At 39.3% G+C, this 19,891-nt stretch overlaps 1 pseudogene; it reads left to right on the top strand.

The window, feature by feature from the left end:
* The first annotated feature begins 2,825 nt into the window (after positions 1–2,825).
* Positions 2,826–4,085, top strand: LOC118574822 (annotated as a pseudogene).
* The last annotated feature ends 15,806 nt before the right edge of the window (positions 4,086–19,891 follow it).

The raw sequence follows: 19,891 nt of genomic DNA, 5'->3' as shown, positions 1-19,891 counted from the left end.
CCCCCATTCCCATGTCCTCCAGGACCAAGACTCCACTGGGGATTCATTTAAACCTGGTGGATTGAGTACAGGCAAGTCCAGTCCCCTCCTTCCAGGCTGAGCAAAGTGTCCCTGTGTAAGCCCAAGGTTCCAAACAGCCAGCTCATGCACTAAGGACAGGTCCCGGTCCCATAGCCTGGGTGCCTCCCAAACAGATCAAGCTACTCAATTGTCTCACTTATCCAGAGGGCCTGATCCAGCTGGGGGCTCCACAGCCTTTGGTTCATAATTCATGTGCTTCCATTCGTTTGGCTATTTGTCCCTGTGCTTTTCCAATCTTGGTCTCAACAATTCACACTCTTACAGTCCCTCCTCTTTCTCAACAATTGGAGTCCTGGAGCTCCACCTGGAGCCTGGCTGAGGATCTCTGCATCCACTTCCATCAGTTTATTGGATGAGAGTTCCAGCACGACAGTTAGGGTGTTTGGCCATCTGATCACCGGACTAGGTCAGATAAGGCTTTCTCTCGACCATTGCCAGCAGTCTACAGAGGATGTGTCATTGTGGATTTCTGGGGACCACTCTAGCACTTTGCTTCTTCCTGTTCTCATATGGTCATCATTTATCATCAAATTACCAACACAATTCTTCACAAACCTGGAAAGAATAATACTCAATTTCATATTTTACTCTATCTTTTCACCTTTCCTTATTCTCTCTTCTTTTTACTTCTTCAATATTCATGTCATCAGTTCTCAATACACACCTATAAACTATGTTTCCCCCACCCCAAAGTATCTTTTTGCCTGTGTGTGTGTGTGTGTGTGTGTGTGTGTGTGTGTGTGAGTGTCTTTGTGTATGCATATGACAAGTGCAGAGCTCAACACTGAGTATCCTGGTTCAAAGTCTCTCACTGGAAACCAGAGCTCTCTGATGTCAGCTAATTTCATTAACCAGCTTTTAGTGGTGAAATAAGTGAAGTACACAGAATCATTTTCTGTACGTTAATGCCAAGACTGCTGCCAAACTGATGATTCTGTCAATGGAGTCACAGTCCCTCCTAAAGAGTAGTCAGGACCATAAACTTGAGCAATGATAATGTAATAGGAAGACATATAAAACAAACAAAAAGAAGGGGAAGTAGACAAATAAGAACTGGAGGACATATCCATCCCAGCAAATGTGCAAGACACAAGAAAGAAACACACACACAAAATGAGAAAAGAAGGGGCTGTGAGGACCCCATAAGCTCACAGTACCTCAGTACCAGAAACTAAAGAGATAGTTAAATTCAAGAATAAATTTCAGGATCCTATTTCTATTAATTTTTAAAAGTCATTTATTTTATATTATGTGTATGTGTTTTGTCTGCATGTGTATATGCGTACCACATGCATGCCTGCTGTCCATGAAAATCAGAAGAGGGAACCAGATCCCCTGTAGCTGGAATTACAGATGACTGTATGCCACCATGGGGGTACTGGGAATTAAACCTAGGTACTCTGTAAGAACAAGTGCTCTTACATCTCTTTAGTCCCCTGGGACCTTGCTTTTAAAAAGGAGCACAGAATCCACAATAAAAACATGTCAATCAAGTAAAGAAATTAATTCAGCACTTAGAAAGTAAGCAACATGTTTGAAAAGTTTGACAATGTGGGAGAGCAAATTTAAAACACGAAAGATAAATTCAGCAAGGAAATTGAGACTGAAAAAGACACAAACAGAAGTGCTGGAAATGAAAAAGTTAACCAAACACACACACACACACACACACACACACACACACACACACACATACACATACACACACATACACACACACACACACACACACACACACACACACACACACACACACACACCACTGTAGAGAGCACCCTCAACAAACAAGACCAAGCAGAGGAATATCAGGAATAGAGAGCAAAGTTAAGTTGTATGGGACGAGGCTGCATAATGCGTTCTGCCTTATATAAAGAAAAAAATAATAAAGTTCCATGTCCAGAACTTTTAAGAACTCTGACATGCATTCAAATTGCTAGTCTAAGAACACATAGGTAGAAGGAGCTAAGATAAAAATCAAAAGGTATAAACAATCTATTTTATGTCATTTTCTCAGAGAATTTCCAACTCTACAAAAAGAAATGATGACCCAGAGGAAAGAGATACTTAAGCCTCCGCATAAGTACAACTAGAAAAGTACCTCTCCCCTCTCCGCGAGAAATAATAGCAAAGCACAACTTAAGGCAATTCATGACAGTGAATCCAATAGTGCAAAAAATGCTCCATGATATGTTATAGAGAGGAAGAAGAAAGACAGCACTGGGGAGAATATTCTTCATGAGAGTTATGAATGAACAAAGGAGAGGTGGGAAGAAATCCATACTGCTCAACATGATAAGCCGCCAAACTATTAATAGTGGAGGAAAGAAACAAGAATTCAGCCAACCAGAAAAAAATGATCAATAAAACCAGAGAGACAAGCAAAACCCTTCTAAAAAATACTAAATATAAACTCATATCATTTCTTCTTCATCCTTTCTCCCTCTAATCCCTCCCATGTATACCCCCCCTTCACTCTCCAAATCATGACACCCTCTTAAAAATAACCTTAGTCTAAACTCCCCAATGAAAAGATGCAGCTGATTAGATTGAAACCTGGAACCAGGGCCAGCAAGATGGCTCAGAGTGTAAAAGTGCTTGTCATGCAAGCCTGACCTTTTGAGTTCAATCATCAGAACCCATGTTAAAAAGCCAATGTAATGGCATATCTCTATAATTCTGTCACTCCTATGGCAAGATGAGAGGTTAGACAAGAGAATCACCCAGAAGCTCACTGGCCAGCTGCCATGAAGTATGTAGTGTGGCAGAAAGAACTAGAGAAAGCCTTCCCCAAAAAAAGATGAAAGAAGAGATCCAACTCCTGGTAGTTTTTTTTTTTTTTGATAATTATTCTTTGTTATTGAGAATTACATGTGTATGTACAGTGAATATAATCATACCCCCAAAATTTCCCAATATACCCCTGGCAAATCTCCCTCACAACTTCATGTTCTCTCTCTCTCTCTCTCTCTCTCTCTCTCTCTCTCTCTCTCTCTCTCTCTCCCTCCCCCACCCACCCATTATGTCCTACAAGGGCATGGGTGTGAGGTCATCCACTGAATCACGGGAAGCCTCCATACATGTGACCCCCCCCAACACACATCATGTACAGACACAACAATAATAAAATAAAGAAAAATTAAAAGAAAGGAAATATCTTTTTTAAAAAACCTATTATTTTATTCAGATATCTTGCCCTTTGGTGAACTGAGAATTTCCATTAATGCATTGTGATTATTTTGTGGTCATAAATTCTTTATCACAAAATAGGATTTACTGTTATTTCCGATAACGTTAATGTAAGAGGGCAAAGTGATTAAATAATTCCAAGGAGTACACGAATTTAAAAGACTTCTACACATGAAAGGAATTAATTTCCCATGTAAAAAGAAACCCCTATCTTTGCCCAGCTACACCTCAAACAAATTAGCACCTAGAATGCAAAATAATTCGTAAAGCATTCCATATTTTTACAACAATAAGACTTTCCTGGTGTGGATCAATGAGGAGGACCACCTGCAGGTCATCTCCATACAGAAGGGGGGCAACATGAAGGACGTGTTCATCCAATTCTGCACTGGCTTCACCCAGATTGAAACTCTCTTCAAGTCTAAGAACTATGAGGTCATGTGGAACCCTCCCCTGGGCTACATCCTCACGTGCCCATCCAACCTGGACACTGGACTGCGGGCAGGTGTGCACATCACGCTGCCCCACTTGGGCAAGCATGAGAAGTTCTCGGAGGTGCTCAAGCGGCTGCTGCTTCAGAAGCGAGGCACAGGCGGTGCGGACACCGCGGCTGTTGGTGGAGTTTTCGATGTCTCCAAAAGGATCACCTGGCCTTCTCGGAGGTGGAGCTGGTGCAAATGGTGGTGGATGGAGTGAAGTTACTCATTGAGAAGGAACAGCGGCTGGAGCAGGGGCAGGCTATCGATGACCTCATGCCTGCCCAGAAGTGAAGCCTGGCCCTCACCACCACCAGCCTGCTGCTTCCTAACCTAATACCCAGGCAGTGCCTGTGAGGCATCCCTGATGTTTGCTGCCTCGCTGTAGAGACTTACGTTGCCCTGGGTAGAGGTTTTTTTTTTTTTTTTTGATGGCTAAGCTGTTGCAGACACCAAAATAAACTAGGGTTTGGCCTGCCCTAAAAAAGAAAGAAAAAAAGAAGGAAAGAAAGAAAGGAAGGAAGGAAGGAAGGAAGGAAGGAAGGAAGGAAGGAAGAAAGGCAAAATATAAATATCAAAACCCAAAATCATTCAATTAATGACTAAGACATAGAGTTAAATAGCTCAATGAGAAATATAAATGGTCAATATTTTTATGAGTCTTCATCATCCTTAGGCATCAAGAAAATGCAGGTGAAAATATGTTACTTGTCTACTTTACCCTAGCCCGAATGGCTATCACTAAGCAAACAAATGACAGCTGGTGTTACCAAGGGTGTGGGGAAAGAGGAATTGTACACACTGCTGATAGGAATGTAAACTCATTCATCTGCTTTGGAAATTCTAAAAAAAAAAAAAAAAAAAAAAAAAACCTACATGACCCAGAAATTTCCCTCCTGGGTACTTTTGTGAAGAACATCTGCATCCATGTCTATTTCTGTAATATTCATAGTACATAGGAAATGGAACCAGCCTAGATGTCCAATAATAGATAAATGAATTTTTAAAATGTGGTACACAATGAAATTTTACTTAGCAATAAAAAAAATGAAATTTTGCCACTGTGTGAAAATAGATGGAAGTAGAAATCATTATGAAAGCAGAATAAGCCAGGTTCATAAAAAACATATTCTCAATCAAATGTAGAATCTACATGTAACTGTGTGTTAATACATTTTCTGAAAGTATGGCTTGCCTTCAAAGAAACTGAACTTTTTCTAAACCTTGCAACCAAGTTAATAATATGCTTTGGAATCATTTAAGACTATGTACTTACTTGCCCTGCTATTCTACTGTGTACTCAGCCTGTTTAAGTTTAACCTGTATTTAAAACTATGTAACAAACCTTAGGATGCTTGGATTTCCCATATAATCAGCTTATAAAACCTAAGCTAAATCTAAAGCATTAGTCTTAAATTATATACTCTTCCATGCACTTGACCAAGAATAATGTATTTGTGTATGTGTGATGTTATAGTAATAATTTGCTCAAAGCAGCCAACAGAATGAAAGCAACCTTAAACAAAACCCATTAATGTTGGAGGCAACATGTGGATATATAGGTTGATAACATCTGTTTGCAGTTCTGAGTGCTATTCTGGGTCAGTTGAGGGTCAGAAAATAATCTCTTCCCTTGTAAAACTCAGTTAAAGATTTCTAGTCTGTTTGTTTGTTTTTTAATCCTTCATTCCTTCCCTGAATCACGTTTTCTGTGCTGTTCAATAAATACAAAGAAAAGCCTCTTGTTGGGGACAGGTCCAACACAAAGGTACTACAGACAAGCAATAGGGAGAGATAAGACACAACACAATAGACAGGCTGCAAACAGGCTAGTAACCACAAACTACAGACAAATGGCAGACAGGGAGAGAACTGCAGAATTTAAACTTGGGGTCGCTCCTAGTCAAATTACTTTAAAACGAAGTTTCTGGTTTTGTTCCTTAATGCAAAATGGACACATGTGTAAAGGTAATGAAACTATGAAGGTGAAGGACTGATTTTAAGGGAAGATGAGGGGTAGGGGAATTCAAGAGGGTAAGGAAACACATGTGACATGAAAACAGAAGAGGGGATTATTTGGGGGAATGGAAGGAGTCTGCCAAGTGTAGGGATAGTAGAGAACAGTGGAGGGGTGGGGCCAATGCAATCAAATTATTATGCAGTATTTGTATGCAAACGTTATCATAAAATCCATTACTTTGGTAATTTCAAAGACAAAATAGTTTGCTTCCAATATAGTCTTGCCTATGGAATGGAGCAGCTTGTAAATCAGTCTCCAGATAATGCTGACATCACCCAGGCCTTCTTTTAATGATATTTAAAACAAAGGAGTATATTCTTTCTAACACCCTTGAATTCCCCAGACTTCTTTGAATGGTGGATTAGGAAATCTTTTAACTTGAACCCTGAAATATTTCTGCTAAAAGTAGTGTTACATAGTCTTGAATACCTTAAACTTCGACCCTGTCTTGGACTCTTGATAAATGTAAATGCTCCAGCATGATTCTATGTAAAATCATTTTATCAGCATATGAAAGTTATGTTTTTTGAAGTATTGGAACAATCCATGACTTTTTATAAATGTGTATTTATGTGAAGGCTAATCATCCCAACTCATTTTTTAATGTAACAAAAAAGTCTTCCTTAACCTGAATAGTCAATAAGCAAGGAATATGACTACGGTATCTGGTCTTTATTCCACTCGACAAGTAAATTTTCCATATCATAATAAAACATGGCGCTCTGAACTGAGGCTCACAATTTTACTGAATCCTGTATTTACTTTAATATGGATGTACTTTAATATGGATGGAATTCTTAATTGAAAAAGTCCTAATCCTTGAGCAATAGCCTTAACTGGGTCCAGTTCTAGTTTCTTTTCTGTTGCTGTGATCAAATATTTTGACCTCTTGTTCTTCTGCCAGAGGAAAGCTTTATAAAGCTTACAAGTCCAGATCAAAAGCCATCATTGAGACAAGTCAAGGCAGGAGCTAAATGCAAGAACTTAAAGGCAGGCCTACTTGCTCTTCCACACAGCATATTCTCCAACAAAGGCACTCATTTCCCTGCTAAAGAAGTATAGCAAAAACCATGGAGAACGCTGTTTATAGCTGGCTCACAGACCAACTTATACTCAGCTAGCTTTCCTACACAGTTCAGATGACCTTGGGCCTGGACTATATACGAAAGCAGGCTGAGCAAACTAGTGAACAACACTGGGGCCTTTGCTTCAGTTCCTGCCACTAGGTTCCTGTTCTGATTTCCTTTCATGATGGACTGTAATGTGTAAGCCAAATAAACACTTCCCCTGCAAATTCCTTTGGATCATGGTATTTATTACAGCAACAGAAAGCAAATTATTGTGGTGATATTGTGTTCCCCAAAATATTGTGCACCCTAATAAATTTATCTGGGGTCAGAGAACAGAACAGCCACTAGATAGACAGAGGCCAGAAAATGGTGGCACTCACTCCTTTAATCCTAACACTTGGGAGGCAGAGATCCATCCAGATCTCTGTGAGTTTAAAGCCCGACTCTCACCTTTAATCCCAGGAAGTGAGCCTTTAATCTCAGGAAGTGATAGCAGAAAGCAGAAAGGTATTTAAGGTGTGAGGACCAGGAACTAGAGCTGGTTAAGCTTTTAGGCTTTTAAGCAACAAACATTTCAGCTGAGATTCTTTCTGAATGTAGACTCAGAGGCTTCCAGTCTAAGGAAACAGGATCAGCTGAGGAATTGGCAGAGTGAGGTGGCTGTGGCTTGCTCTACTTCTCTGATCTTCCAGCGTTCACCCCAGTACCTGGCTCTAGGTTTGTTTTTATTAATAAGAACTTGGAAGATTCATGCTACAAGCTATATTTGGAAGGAATAGTGTATCATATTATGTGAGTGTTGGTGACATTCACAGCAAATGTTAGGAATGGTTCTGGCATTCTTGTTTCTCAGCTGGTGAGAGGTTTTAACCAGACTCCTAGGTGAAGAGTTCCTTGTCTTCTTCATGTCCTCATATTTTTTCTTGTATTACTTACTATCCTGCCTCAACTAGAGTACACCAGAAGGTGCTCAGCGACAATGCAAAACCTAGAAATATAGGACTTTAGAATTAAGAGAAGCAAAAAACATTAGCATTGAACACTTGTTTAAGTAGGGAAATGGAAATATTCCTCTCAAAACACTATAAGCAAACAAGCTAAAACACAGCCCAATTTCAAAATCCCAGTCTTTAAAAAATTCCAAGTTCTTTTTTAAAAGTTCTAGATCTCTCTACTGTGGGTTCCCATAAAAAGGAAATGATCATGGCACAATTACAATAAAATCAAAGCAAAACTAACATACAGAAATGTAAATCAAGTCTGTAGTCAATCCTTGGGACCTGCACTTATTTATAGACTCCAGATGGCATGGGTAGCTTCACCTCTCCAGCTGTGCCTTCCACAGCACAAGTAGCTCGTTTTGTAGTGTCATACCTGCTGCACTCCACGTCTGCCACTGTCCCTGATGGTCATGCCACTGCCTTGACATCTGTAATATATTAGTGTCTTCACTGCAACTGGGGCTGCACCTTCATTAATGGTCTCTTCTAGCCTCTTCATGGGCTCCACCCTTGCTTATGATGTCAAGACTGAGCTTTTCCCAATGACCCCTTCAATATTTCAGCTTCCACAATGTCAAAAGCAGAACCACATAGGAAACTCTTACACATTTTGAAGTTCAGCTGCCCACTTGATATATAGCTCTAGCCCCCTCTGAACCATATCTCCTGTGTGCTGACTCTGAAAAAATACTTCCTGAATTTCAACTCAATGAAGTTGGTCTCTTATCAATCACAGGTGAGTTTTTTCAGCCCCAGCTGACAAGAAAACAAAATTTTTAGTTAAAAATAACAAATAAATGTCACTGCTCTCATCTGAAACTTGGTAAACCAAGCCTCGTTACCTGTATTTCTCTCAATACTCTTATCTTATAAGCTCCCATGTGAGTACTCAATGGCTTTCCAGCCCAAAGTTCCAAACACTTGCCCAGTCTTCCACAAAACAACATGGTCAGGTCTGTCACAGCAATTCTCCATGTTCCTGATACCAATTTCTATATTAGTTTGCTTTCCCCTTGTGTGGTAGACCAAAAACAGTGTGTCAAGGAAAGGGTTTATTTGTCTTGCATTTTCAGATCACAATCCATCATTGAGGAAAGTCAGGGCAGGAACTCAAGCAGGAACACAAGCAGGAATCATAAAGGAATGCAGTTTGCTGGCTCGATCCCCATCACTTGCTTATATAACTCAGGGCCACCTTCCCAGGGATGGCAGTGCCCACAGTAGGCTAGATTCTCTTATATCAATAATTAATCAAGAGAATGCCCATGGCCAGTCATAGTGACTCATGCCTTTGGTCCCAGCACTTGAGAGCCAGAGGCAGGTGGATTTCTGAGTTCAAGACCAGACTTGTATACAGAGTAAGTTCCAGGACAGCCAGAGCTACACAGAGAGGCCCTCTTTCAAAAAGAAAAAAAAGAAAAGAAAAGAAAAAAAAAAAGAAAAGAAAAGAAAAGAAAAAAGAAAAAATGTCTGGCAGTCTTGCCTACAGGCAATCTAGTGGAGGCAATTCCTCTATCGGTGTTCTCTCTTTTCAGATTACTCTAACTTGTGCCAAGTTGACAAAAAAAAATAACCAACACACATGTAGTCAATTTTGAAAAATGTTTTGTGTGCTGCCAAGAAGAAAATGTATTCTTCAGAGTGTGTGTCATTTAACAACAATGTTTCTTTACTTAGTTTTTGTCCTAAGAACCTAAGATTACTAAGTAGGGTACTATCAGTGTGTTGGAATTAATCTGTGACTTAGATCTAGTAGTATGTGTTTTATGAAATTTGGTGTGACTTTGATATGTTTACAAATTTAAAAGGGAAGGATGGGTTCGATACTCCAGTCTATGAAGCCAGTATTACCCTGATACCCAAACTAGATAAGGACAGAACTAAAACAACAAAACTCTCGGTCTCTTTAACACACACACACACACACACACACACACACACACACACACACACACACACACACATTTATCCTCAATAAAACACTTGCAAGCTGAATTTGACAGCAATAAAAAAGAATATGTGTAATCAAGTTGTTTTCATTCAAGGAATGCCAAGACACTTCAACATACATAAATCAATAAACATAATAGCACATAAATGGGACCAAAGACAAATATCACAAGATCATCTCAACAATTACAGAAAAGGCCTTTGATAAAATTTAGCATCCCGTCATGATAAAAGCCCTGGGGAAACCAGGAAGATAATAATCATACTTCAATCTAGTAAATGGTGTGCATGACAAAACCTATAGTTGATATTACACTGAGTAGAGAAAAACTAAAATAATTTCCTGTACTGTTAGAGTACTTCATATAATGCTGGAAATCTTAAAGCAATAAGGCAAGAGAAAGAAATACAACCAAGACAGTAGGGAGTAAGATTATTGTATAAAAATCTTTAATAAACAATTTACAGAAATTCGATTTTTTAGTGTAATTTAGTGGAGTTTCTATTGATGCTGTTATGTATGTTTTACTTCATCTTTAACTTTGTGGTTTTGATCTGGTAAATGTGCATGTAGAATTCTTGTTGTTGAGGGGAGCTATTGGAAGATCTGTTCTGCCACCCTGCTGAAACCACTGCTACACATGTGACTTTCTAACATGCCTTGTGTCCCTTTCTTTTAGGAATTGTCTGTCGCTCGTTCAGTATGACTTTGGTGAAGCTGTAAGTCAAAATGATGATCCCCCCCACCATGCCCCAAAATGATGGAAACATAACAATTAGCTTATCTAGTCAGAGCGTTCAGTGTAGTGCATAGTGACACATTCACAAGGCAAGTAGAGTCAACAACAATACTTTCAAGCTACTAATATGGGAGTTTAAGAAAGATTAAATCTTCTTTATTTTAACACTCATTTATTTTGTCTGGGGGGCACATGTGCCATGTTACACATATGGAGGTCAAAGCACAACTTTACAGGAATCAGTTCTCTCCTTCTTCTATGTGAGTTCAATAGAGTCAAATTCAGGTTGTCAAGCTTTGTTCCAGGTGCCTTCACTTGCTGAACCATCTTGCTGGCCCTGCCTTTCCTTCATGATACATGGAATAAATTTAATATAATCCTGAATTTTCTGGTGATCTCTCTCTCTCTCTCTCTCTCTCTCTCTCTCTCTATCTCTCTCTATCTCTCTCTATCTCTATCTCTCTCTGGAGATTTACCCAATAATGGAGACAATGCCTCTCTCAGACAATATTAGCTATCAAAAATTTAAAAACTAGTGCCAAATATAAAATCTGTTTTTGAATTTAATTTTGAGGGTATAATATAATTACATTTCCTCCCTTTCTTCCCTCCAAACCTTCCATACTCCTCTCCCCTCTACTTCAAATTAATGGCTGTTTTTTCACTAATTGTTATTTTATGTATATATGTATTAGATATACATATATATTACTAAATATAACCTGTTGAGTCCATATAATGTTTTTATGCAAGTTTTCAGGGCTGTGGAATATCTCTTTTTGAGTTGTTAGTCAGGAAAGCACCATAGACTTCCCCTAACATTACAGAATATTGGCATTGCTCTTGAGTACCTTCCAGAACTTAGTGATAAGACCCTTACCTAGGGTCTTACCTAGATATGAACTCTAAGAACTACAGTGATGCCTATCCTGGAAAAAATAACCCTCCTGGTACAACAGTGGCATGAATGTTATCTGAGTGACCATCTACTTTCTTGTAAGAATTAAGGCACTCTCCACAAGAGAGACCTCATGTCTGGTACTCTGAACTGAGCCAAAATTCATATACTTGGCTAAGTCACAGGGAAGAAATATCTGCTATTATTCTGCTAAATTAACATAATAATAATAAACAATCACTTAAATTGTTAATTTTGTAACCATAAATTAGTGCATCTCTCAACACTCATCAGAAAAACTTCTTTTGCTGTAGATGGTGATTACTATAGAGACCCATAACTGGTTAATGTGTAGAAACTTTGGAATGATCAGCTCTACATTGGAAATCTATATCACAATTCCTTCCCTCAAGGCTCAGAGATCATCATGGAAGAGGAAGCAGAAAGTCAGAGGTAGTGGATATATCAAGCAAAACAGTATTTGTTGAGTATGACAGGATTTCTGCATACATGAATTAACAAAAACTGTGACTACATGCATAAGACCTATGCAAGATTAAAATGGCCACAATCCCAGCATGGAAGGGGCAGGGGTTCATTAAATCCCACCCCAGATGAAGGACTATTAGTTATTTATAACTCATGAGGAAGCAAATGTCAGTGTTCTTCAGGGATGTACCCCTGGACAGGTTACCCATGCTCCAGTAGACAGTTCTATACCTGTGCACACACAAGCATCACCAAGGAAAAGGTGGTTAGGTAGAGGAGGAATTGGAGGCAAGGACAGGGTGAATTTGATCAAAGGACAACATAGATATCTGAAATACTCAGACAATAAAAATGTAATAAAAATAAGAAATAAAAGAAAAAATTTAATTCCACGTGCATTAAATTAAGTATTCCCCTTTTATAATAAATGTTGAAAGAATTACTATCTATGTAGTATTAAGCCTTCCAATAGGAAAACTTTGAAAATCTCCTTAACTCATTTTCTCTTCTGTATGCTCATAATTATTTGTATAAATAATTATACATTTCTATAGTCTTGCATTTCTCTTCTAAACTATTTTCTGAAGTCTGTATTGTTGACTTATTTCAAGTTATTCTCTAACTAATAAAGATTACAGAAATTGTCTGACAGAAAGAACTCTTTTGTTTAGAAAAGAGCAATGGGTCTTTTAATTCTTCAATAACAAGACTTCAGGCACAACAAAGAAAAGAGAGAGTACAATAAATAGACATTTTGAAGTGGAAATACTGCTGCCACATTTACTCATTTTCTGCTTCTTCCCAAGGATTTCTGGGACTACAAGAAAGAAAATAAGAAAATTTCTTTGTAGACAGTGATCCTTGGCAAATGGCAATTCAGTAATATATAAAGATGGTCATAACCAGTAGCTAAATGCTCAGTGTCATGGTTAATTTTAGATGTCAGCTCAGTTGGCTTAAGGGATACACAACCAGCAGATAAATCACTTTTTCTGTTTATATCTATGAGAACTCTTCCAGAAAACAGAGACTGACTTTTGTTTTGTTTTGTTTTGGTTTTTTTTTTTTTTTCCTTTTTTTTTTCTGAGACAGGGTTTCTCTGTGTAGCTTTGGTGCCTTTCCTAGAACTCACTCTGTAGACCAGGCTGGCCTCAAACTCACCTGCCTCTGCCTCCCCACTGCTAGGATTAAAGGTGTGTGCCGCCACCACCTGGCCCAATCAATGTACTAAAATACAGATGATCTTCTCTCATCCAATATCATTTCAGGGTCTAGAGAGAACAAAAAAGATCGAAGAAAAGCAAACTGCCTGTCCTCTGGAGCTAAGGCACTCACTTTGGACACATGAGCTCTAGATTTTCTAGCCATATATGTAATTCCATCCTCTTGACTCTGTTTCTATAGAGAATATTGATTGGTACCAAGCATGGTTTCAGAGAAACATAATTTTAAGGATATCTTGAGGGTAGCCAGCAGTCACCTAATTGGACATAAGGCCTGCTCGATATGAGGAAATTTATACCTGGCACTGTAAACTAACTATAGCTGGTGAAGTCATGGAGCCTGGAGGAGAAGACTCTTGTACTGCTATTGTACTGGATAGTTTTATGTCAACTTATACAGGCTATAGCCATCTGAGAGGAGAGAGCCTCAACTGAGAAAATGCCTCCTTAAGATCTGGATATATGGAAACCTGTAGGACATTTTCTTAATTAGTGATTCATGTGGAAGAGCCCAGCCCATTATGGTTGTTGCCATCCCTGGGCTAGTGATCCTAGGTTCTATAAGAAAGCAGGCTGAGCAAGCCATGAAGAGCAAGTCAGTAAGCAGCATCTCACTATGGCCTCTGCATCAGCTCCTTCCTCCTAGTACTCAATCTGGTTTGAGTTCCTATCTTGGCTTCCCTCAATGGACTATGTAAGCCAATAAACCCTTTCCTCCTCACGTTGCTTTTGGTCATACTGTTTCATCATAGTAATAGTAACCCAAACTAATACAGTTACTTTCATAAACCAATATGATTTTCTAACTGCAGCTAACTATTTGTCCTTATATATACTAATACATGTAGCTTTCACCCCTCATCAAAGAAGCTACTTTTTCCATTAGATAGAAATCACAGAAAGCCATAACTGACCAGGGAGTGCCTGCCTCCACTTAATACATTTATAATACAACCCCTATATTCAGGGAACATTGAAGAAGAGGGGGTGGAAAGATTGTAAAAGCCAGAGGACCAAGACTGTTGAGCAACAGTATATTCTAAAGTGGGGGCAAGAAGGATGGATGTTGGGATAATTGAGGAGAGGCATGGAGGTCATTATAATCAAGATATATTGCATTCTCTAAATATCTACAGAAATATAAAAGACATGAACTTTAGAGGGAGATATGTTGGGGTAGTTAGAGTAGGAAATGATGGGTAGATGTGATCAAAATACATAGGATATGTGTGTAAAATTTTCAAAGAACAAGTTTAAATTATTATTTAAAGTATAATTATGTATACTTTAAATAAAAAAAAGATGAGTCTCTTGAATTGGCTTCTATAATTCACTTTCTAACCTGATTAGATTTTAAATGTTAGGGACTCCAAGTGGATCAAAGTCCTCAACATCAATCCAGTTAGAATGAACCTGATAGAAAGGAAAGTGGGGAATAGCCTTGAACACATTGGCATAGGAGACAACTTCCTGAATAGAACACCAGTAACACAGACACTGAGACTGATAATAAATACATGGGACCTCATGAAACTGAAAAACTTCTGTAAGGCAAAGGATACTGTCAATAGGAAAAAATGGCAGCCTACAGAATAGGAAAAGATCTTCACCAACCCCACATCCAACAGAGGGCTGATCTCCAAAATATATAAAGAACTTAATAAACTAGACATCAAAATACCAAATTATCCAATTAAAAATGTGGTATAGAGCTAAACAGAGAATTCTCTACAGAAGAATCTCAAATGGAAGAGAAATATATAAAGAAATGTTCATCGTCTTAGCTATCAGGGAAATACAAATCAAAATAACTTTGAGATTGCATTTTAGACCTGTCAGAATGGCTAAGATCAAAAACACAAATGGCAGGTTATTCTTGAGAGGATGTGGAGCAAGGGGAACCATTGCTGGTGGGAGTACAAACTTGTGCAGCCATTTTGGAAATCAGTATGGCACTTTCTCAGAAAATTGAGAATCAATCTACCTCAAGACCACTCTTGGGCATATACCCAAAGGGTGCTCAATCATACCACAAGGACACTTGCTCAACTATGTTCATAACAGCATTATTCATAATAGCCAGAACCTGGAAACAACCTAGATGCCCCTCATCTGAAGAATGGATAAAGAAAATGTGATACATAAACACAATAGAATATTACTCAGCTGTTAAAAACAATGACATCATGAAATTTGAAGACAAATGAATGGAACTAGAAAAGAAAAGATCGGGCTGGAGAGATGACTCAGAGGTTAAGAGCACTGACTGTTCTTCCAGAGGTCCTAAGTGCAAGTCCCAGGCACCACATGGTGGCTCACAACCATCTGTAATTAGATCTGGCGCCCTCTTCTGGCCAGCAGGCATACATGCAGGAAGAACACTGTATACATAATAAATAAATAAAATCTTTAAAAAGAAAAAAAAAAAGATCATCCTGAATGAGGCAATTCAGACCCAGAAAGAGATAAACATGGTATGTACTCACTCATAAGTTGATATTAACAGTAAAGTAAAGGATAACCATTCTACAATCCATGGACCCAGAGAGATTAGGTAGCAAGGAGGGCCCAAAGAGGGATGTGTGGATCTCCCTGGGAAGAGGAAATAAAAGCGATCTCCTGGGTGGACTGGGAGCAGGTGGGCATGGGAACTTGAGCGGTCGGGTGAGGGGGTGAGTGGAGGGGGAGAGTGCTGAGAGAGATGACTGGAAAGGGGGGCTTTTCAGGGTCAGGAGAAGCCTAATGAAAAGGAAACTCCCAGGAGTCTACAAGGATGGCCTCAGCTAAGACACCAGCAATTGTGGATAGGTAACTTGAACTGGCAGCCATACCCTGTGATAGGATTGGTGACTACCCCAGTGGTCATTGGAGAACCTTCATCCAGTGTCTGATGGAGGCAGATCCAGAGACCCAAGGCCAAATATTGGGCTGAACTTTGGGACTCCTGCTGAGAAGAGGGAGGAGGGATTGTAGGAGCCAAGGGGGCAGTCAGGGACATAGGAGGAAAATCTTCAGAAACCAACAACCATGGAGCCTAATGGGATTGAGCTAAGCCCTCTTCTTATATGTGACAGTTTATAGCTTGCTCTACTTCTGGGACTCCTAACCGTGGGAGCGGGGCTGTCCCTAATGCTTTGGCTGGCTTTGGGGAACCTATTCCTTATCCTGGGTTATCTTTCTCAGCCTTAATTAATACAGGCGGAGGTGCTTGGTCTCATGGCAGCTTGATATGTCATGCTTTGCTGTTGCCCATGGGAGGCCTGCCCCTTTCTGAGCAGATATGGAATTGGGGTAGATTGAGAGGTGAGGGTGTGGGAGGAAAAGAGGGAGGAGAGGCTATGGTTGGGACATAAAATAGACAAACAAATAAATAAAACCAAAAAATTTTAAAGAAAAGAAATAAGTGTTAGGGACTCAATTTTTAGTAGTACAGAGAGGACAGATAATTCATTTCATGGTCTATCAAAAATATTTTATGACTTCATATAAGACATTTGAATATTTTTTGAAAACTGAAGTATATAATGACATTGGTTGATAATAATGGCACTGGAAAAAGGGGGACATAATAAAAGAATTATCTCAGGGATTCAAATTCCTGGTTTGGTCTAAGCACTTCATAGGTCATCTGTTTCTAGATATGTCTCACGGGAGCTGCTTACCTCCTAAAGCCACAGGCCTGAAATTGCTGAAGTACATACCTTCATCTTATAACTGAAGGAATTTGAAAGAAAATTTTAGTCTCAGCCTCAGAGAATGTCTAACATGGAAGTGAAGTCATTGACCAGGAAAGAAACAGATCCTGTAAACCTAACTATGTGTGTGTGGAAAGGCCTTAATGAAACTAAAGGCATTGGCCTCTTAAATTCTAGGGAGTCCTTGCCAATTAAAATGGCCTTATTACCCACAGTAGTATTGGCCATTCCACCTCTTTCTAAGGAAAGTGACCTTCCATCCTTTGAGAAAGTGGTAATATTCCCTCTTGAGTCACTTCTCAAGCAAGAAAATGCTGGTTTTCCTCAAGACCTAGCCCTATCACCCATCTTTGTTTCTAGACAGTTATCCATAGCCAAATCCTAGAAAGGCCCTACGAGTGAGGTGGTTGACAGATAAAGAATGACTGGTGGTGTGATATACTACAAAATAACTATTAGAGCTCTACAATTCCCCCAACCCAGACAACTTGTGAAGAATGGATATTATGATTATAGGATGTAAAGGTACCGGTGGAAAAACAAAACATAAAGTTGGGTGGGAAGACTCTGAATAGTTTAGTTGATTGGCTAAAACGTGTATCAACAGATCAAGTTTGGGAAGAATGTCAAGATACCTTTGCAGGAATGAATGAGATTTCATCTGGTTCCTCTAAGAAACAAGAAAGAGACACATGCCTCATCATCTCATTTGGCTGTTGTAGGCAAAATGTTCTTCATTGAAATGTATAAATCTTTGTATTTAGCATAATCCAAGGAGCTGCTAGTTTTAAGTGGGTCTTACAAGAAGAAAGGCTTTGAAACACACATAGATTGCTTTGCAAGTTCTTCTGTTACATGAATCACATTCACCACAATGAACATAGCACTTAAAGAAATTCTCTATGATGGAAAAGGATGCTGTTTGAAGTCTTTGACAAGTTTTTATATATGTCCCATAGTGGAGGCCCTTTGAAACAAGATAACTGTTCATCTTTCTAGATACAGTATTTGGCCTACATTCATAGAAACTGAATATGGGCCACCAAGTTATGATGTGATGAGTTTCTTGTCCTGAAAGGAGTGTAATATGTATGTACACATAACAGTCTATCATCAGATGGAAGTGAGCATATACATGATGAGGTTCATGCAGATTTTAAAGGCTTAGGCAAATAACACAAGGGAGTCACCCAAATATTCATGGTTTCTAGACCTACTGCACTATATTTTATTTCCCAGAATGAGTCTATTGCTTTATGGAGCGTGCCCTAAAGTGAACTGACATAGAAAGTTAAGACTCTGGACCCAGTTTATGGCTCATTATGAGATTAAATACCATGTTTACCATCTTATAGCAGATGGTTGATTGGACAATGGAATATCTTTTTGAAGATTCAGTTACAGGGCCATCTATGTGACAGTAACATGCAGGACTGAAATGAGGTCCTCCAGGAGACCACATACACTCTGAATCTGTGGCCATCATACTATTTCTGAGTCAGAATTTTCAGGCCCAGAAATAAAGGGCTGGAAATGATAACGGTATCCTTCCTAGGTTTTCCTTCCTAGTCCCATGGTTTTTAAATCCTACTGACCTATTGATTTTTGTTTCTAGAGAAAGGACTAGGATGCCATCTGCCTGAGAAACTATAATCATTCAATTTGGGTTCCTCATGCCTCTGAACATGTGAACAACAGTGAAAAAAAAAAAGAAGAAGTTATTATCCTGGCTAACGCCAATGATCCTCAGGGACTGAGGATTGTTAGGCTACAATTTGGGTAGGGAAGAGTTTATATGTAATATTGGAAGCTCCTTAAGGAAAATGACTTATAATTGAATTCAATGTAAAAGTACAAAAAGCCAATCCAAGCAGGACTACTGTTTTACAAATATCAGCTGCAACTTCATAAGTAGTTAGAGAAAGAAGTGTAAGTTATCAGTATTACCTCATATGATATAACAAATATACATATATATTCATATAATGGAAATACCTTTGTTTTCTTTCTTCTCGTATTCTTTCACTATGAAAATTAAGATGTGCTGACTTTGTATACGTAGAGGATCTGGTGCAGACCCATGTCAGCCCTGTTTGCTGCTTCCAAGAGGTTCTCAGATGTTCCAAAATGGACAAAACATCTTGTGTGTATGAACCTGCATCCAAGTCACAAGGTTTTTGGGGCCCACACACTCAGCTTAGTCTCAGCCAGAGAAGAGAAGTTGTTGGGACTTGGAGACACATAAATGAAAGTACCTCTTATCCGTAGGTTTGATGGTAAGACCTGTCTTTGTGATTCTGTGCCACTAGCAAGCTTAAAGTCCAGAGAACTCCTTCTCCAGAGCTTGATGTCTATGTAGATCACAGGCATCCCCTACCTTTCTTTTCCTTTTCTTTTTATTTTTTTCTTCTTTTTTAAATGTTTCTTTCTTTCTTTTTTTTCAGCTTTTCTGAGACGGGGTTTCTCTGTGTAGCTCTGGCTGTCCTGGATCTTGCTCTTTAGACCAGGCTGGCATTGAACTCACAGAGATCCACCTGCCTCTGCCTCCCGAATGCTGGGATTAAAGGCTTGCACCACCAGAACCTGGCAGTAGCCCATTCCTTCAAAATGTATTTTTGCAGAATGCAAGAACTATGCAGTTCACTGGGCCTTTTTCCTTTCAGCCCCATTGTCCCCGCTGAAGGGCATTTAGCCTTCTTGCCTAGGTTGTTATCAAATGCCAATGCAGGGTTGCCCTCCCTCCCCCGCGCTCCCCTGCACCCCATTGCTTTGAGACAAGGTTTCTGGATGGTGGAGGCAGCATACATCTTTAATCCCAGCACTCAGGAGGCAGAGGAAAGCAGATCTCTGTGAGTTCGAGGCCAGCCTGGTCTACAGAGCTAGTTGCGGTACTGCCAAGGCTACACAGAGAAAGCTGTCTGGGATGGGGGAGGAGGCATGCATCACCACACCTAGCCTCTAGTGTTGTGTCTTTTATAAATCTAACGTCCAATATTTCTGGATTTCCTGGCCTCTATTGTTGCACTCAAGTATCTTTCCATTCCATCTCCTCTCCCTTTAGA

The sequence above is a fragment of the Onychomys torridus genome, chromosome X, assembly GCF_903995425.1.
Source record: "Onychomys torridus chromosome X, mOncTor1.1, whole genome shotgun sequence".
In the NCBI taxonomy this organism is placed as follows: domain Eukaryota; kingdom Metazoa; phylum Chordata; class Mammalia; order Rodentia; family Cricetidae; genus Onychomys; species Onychomys torridus.
Note: the sequence above shows the minus strand (reverse complement) of the source record. Positions and strands in the feature narration are given on the sequence as shown.